General features: G+C 48.3%; 1 pseudogene across 1 annotated transcript; it reads left to right on the forward strand.

Annotated features, from left to right (window-relative positions):
* Positions 1-1333: 1333 nt before the first annotated feature.
* On the forward strand, positions 1334-3638 carry LOC150002930 (MARCKS-related protein pseudogene; annotated as a pseudogene). The gene is made up of 2 exons (XR_016512646.1): positions 1334-1396; positions 2073-3638. The product of XR_016512646.1 is annotated as an MARCKS-related protein pseudogene (transcript).
* The last annotated feature ends 262 nt before the right edge of the window (positions 3639-3900 follow it).

Consider the following 3900-nt stretch of genomic DNA (forward strand, 5'->3'; position numbering starts at 1 on the left):
ATAGGAAATTTGAAAGAATAATAACAATAATAAAATGAACACCTATACCCTTCATCTAGAGCTACCTATTGTTGAAATTTTGCCACTTTTGCTTCCTATCTTTCTTTGTACACCTACCTGCCCACACACCCCTCACACACATCCTTTTTTATGAAGCATTTGAAAGCATGCTGCACACATTAGATACCTCAGTGTGCATCTGCTACATGGCCACATCATTATCACAACTTAAAAAATCAATTAGATATTGTTACAGAAGGGGGGTGTCCAAAAACCCCGAGTTTGTGGCTGGGGGATGGGGAGAAGGAAGCAGCTTTCAGGATGCCTTCACATGCCTGAAGCTAGGGGCTAGTGTCTTTGTTATGCAAATGATTTAATGCATCCAAGGTCTAGGAAGATGGGAGGGGTCTTGGACTGGGGGATGGTATGGAAAGAGCACACAGAGTCTGCGTTCTGGTTCTGTGAATGGTCAGAACTGGGTGCCATGCTCTCTGCATCACAGGACACAGTCAGGGATTTAAAATTAAGTGGCAGACATTTTAAACACACACACCGTACTGCTTTGAAAAGAAGGGGTCTGACCGTGCGGCTTTGAGAAAGGAGAACTCCATGCGGTTTACAAGGAGGCTGAGAATCCACGAGGTTCTGGATTAAAAGCTGGCAAGCCCCATAACACAGACAAGGCCTCCCCAATCAGAATTGAATGACTGGCAGCTACCGGTAAAGCTGACCTGTGTCTAGAAAGTAGGGAAATGGTATCTCTAACTTTTCTAAAACTAGCCTGGTTTGGTAAGGGGAGGCTGAACTATGTGTTTGTGGGTGTTTTAAAGAAAATAAGACTTAACGGCAGAAATCTGCAAATAATCTAAATCTATATAACTTAAATAAACAATTCTTTTTCTTTTCACTAAACTCTGGTATTGAGAGTTATAATTCTGGTGGCGGGCAATCAGGCTCCTAACTAAACAGCCCGTGGGTTCTGTTTCAATCGGTGAGCCCAGGGGTTTTGTAACAATATCATTTAATGTTCCCAATTGTCCTTAAAATGCCTATTAAAGATTTTTTAAGGGATCCAGTCAGGGTTTACTCTTGCTTTTGGTGTTGAGTCTTTCTCAAATGTCTTTTTTCTTTTTTAAATCCCGAACCCTACAATTTTTCCAGATCTTCCATAATTAGATTTACACAGAAAGAGCAAAACAAATGGTAGCGGGAAACACGTGGGAAAGAAAGCCGCTGCCCTCTGCCCTCGCCTCCCGGGGCCTGGCAGCTGCCTTCCTACCCCTGCCCCCATCAGGTCGGAGAGAAGCGGTCACAGGTGCTGCCTTGGCTGCTCCCTCTGAGCCACTTCTTGCGGTTTATGAAAGGAAGACTGTGCAGCTTAAAAGTAAAACTGGAGGTAACTTCCACCCTTTATTTTTTTTAATTCTCACCCCAGGATATGTTAATTGATTTGAGAGAGAGAGAGAGAGAGAGAGAGAGAGAGAGAGAGAGAGAGAGAGAGAGAGAGAGAGATTGGTTGCCTCCTGTACAAACCCACAAACTAGGTATTTGCCCTGACCTAGAATCGAACTGCAATTTCTTTGCTGTGTGGAAGGACATGTTAACCAACTGTGCCACCCGGCTTGAGCTCCAGCCCCTTTTTAAAAAATGGGAGTAACTAAAAACCTCATGACCTGTGGGCCTGTGGGGACAGCCTCCATGAAAGAAAGGAGACTTCCTTGCCAGCCAGGTGCTTCTTGCCATGGACTGGGAGTGCCAGGGGCAGGATGAAAGGGTGGTTTTCTGAGGATCTGGAAGACAAGGAAGTGGGGTAAAGGCCCCCAGCCTGAACACTCCCTCTTTTCCTGTCCTTCAAAAATCCAAATGGTTTTATGGCATGTATATGATGCTTGAGTAAAGCTGTTAGAAATCAATTTTCGGAGGCTGCGACAGCACTTAGAGAATGTGGTAGACTCAAAGAGAAAATACCAGCCTATGAACAGAGTGCAGAGTAAGGAAAAGATAGTTTTGTGAAACTTATTCCAGTTCTGTGTGTGTGTGCATGCACTAAATCACAAATATATTTGTTACAGTGCGTCGAGTCAAAAAAGCTTGAGGCATTCTGGCGCAGAGCAGAGCACGGCTGGTGCAGTTGTTGGGTGGCGGTGGAGTGGGGGTGCAGCTCCCCATACTCCTTCCCCTCGGATGCAACCCCTCCCCTTCACCAACCAAGACCAGCCTGCCTAACTACCCCTTGCAGCGCGAGCCCGGGGCAGCTCCCGGAGTCCCCCAGCAGACCTACCCCATCATGGGCAGCTAGAGCTCCAAGGCTCCCCAGCACGACGTGACGGCTGAGGAAGCAGCAGGCCAATGCACAGGAGAAAAGCAATGGAGATTTATCCCCCAAGGGTGAAAGGGTGTCGCGCCCCCCCCCCCCCCGCCCCCGTGAACGGAACAGAGGAGACCGCGGAGGCCACTGGTGATGCCATCGAGCCAGTGCCCCTAAGCAAGGGAGCTGAAGCCAAGGGGGATATACCCCGCAAGGAGACCGCCAAAAAGAAGAAATTCTCTTTCAAGTAGTCTTTCAAATTGAGTGACTTGTTCTTCAAGAGAGATCGGAAGGAGGGTGGGGGTGAATCGTCTGCTTCCTCACCCACAGAGGAAGGGCAGGAGCAGGGGGAGATCGGTGCCTCAGCGAGGAAGGTACTGCCCTGGAAGGGAAGGCTGTTGCCATCCCCGTGAGCCAGGAACCCCAGGCCACGGGGCAGAGGCTGCACTGCCTCCCAGGGAAGAGACACAGAAGAAGAGCTAGGGCCCCAGGCTGCAGAGCTGTCCACTCCCTGCCCGGCTGGCAGAGAGCCGCTCAACACCTGCCGGCAAGCAGAATGAGTAGATGGGTGGGGGCAGGAGGGTGATCTCTGAGCGGCAAAAGCCCTGTTGCCCTTGTGAGATCACTGCCTGGACCTCGTGCCCTGGCTGCCTTCCAGTGCCCAGAACGGAAGGGACTGTTGCCCACTCCCAGCCATCATAGATCCCTTTCCTTCTTTCCTTCCCTCCCTCCTGCGGGTTCTCCCATCACCCACCTGGTCTTCCTCTCAAGGCCAGTTGAAGATGGTCCCTTTCCCTTTCCCAAGTTGGGTTAGTGATATGAAATGCTCTTGCCCCAGGACCTGCCTCTTTCCCTGTCCCCACCCCTGCAGAAGGCAATTGCTGGTTTTCTCCCCCAATTCTTCTCCAAGTAGGTTTTGCTTACTCCCCAAATTCCTGAGCTAAATGTAGGGTGCCTACACTCCCAAACCCTGAGTGTGCAGCTTTCCCCCTGTTGAGTTTTTAGTCTCTTGTGCTGTGCCTAAGTGGCACCTGGGCTAGGGGAGGACACTGCCCCTGTCTAGGTTTTTATAAATGTCTTACTCAAGTTCAAACCTCCAATTTGTGAATCAACTGTGTCTTTTTTGACTTGGTAAGCAAGTATTAGGCTTTGGGGTGGGGGAAGGTCTGTAATGGGAAACAACTTCTTGTTATCTTCTCCCCGCTCCCATTGTTGTAAATAACTTTTAATGGCCAAACCCCAGATTTGTACTTTTCCCCCCTAACTTCTAAAACCATTTTCTTCCACCTGGTTTTACTGTAACATTTGGAAAAGGAATAAATGCCATCCCTTTAAAAAAAAAACAAATGTTGAAAGTCACCAATTAAGACTGACTTTCTTAGAACAGCATTTTCTTTTGCTTTGGCTCTTTCTCTTTCTTCTCTTTTTCCAAACCTTCTGCATCTAACCATGCTTTCCACCTTCCCAGGTCTTACAACTCCAGGCTCATCAAGTTAAAGAAAACTTTCTTCACTCATTCTCAGAGCAAGCTGTGTCACCTGGCATGAATATTTGACCAGAGAGAAAGACTCCCTTCTCCATCAGTTCTCTTA

This window comes from Furipterus horrens, unplaced genomic scaffold, assembly GCF_987537825.1.
Source record: "Furipterus horrens unplaced genomic scaffold, mFurHor1.1.pri manual_scaffold_8, whole genome shotgun sequence".
Taxonomy (NCBI): domain Eukaryota; kingdom Metazoa; phylum Chordata; class Mammalia; order Chiroptera; family Furipteridae; genus Furipterus; species Furipterus horrens.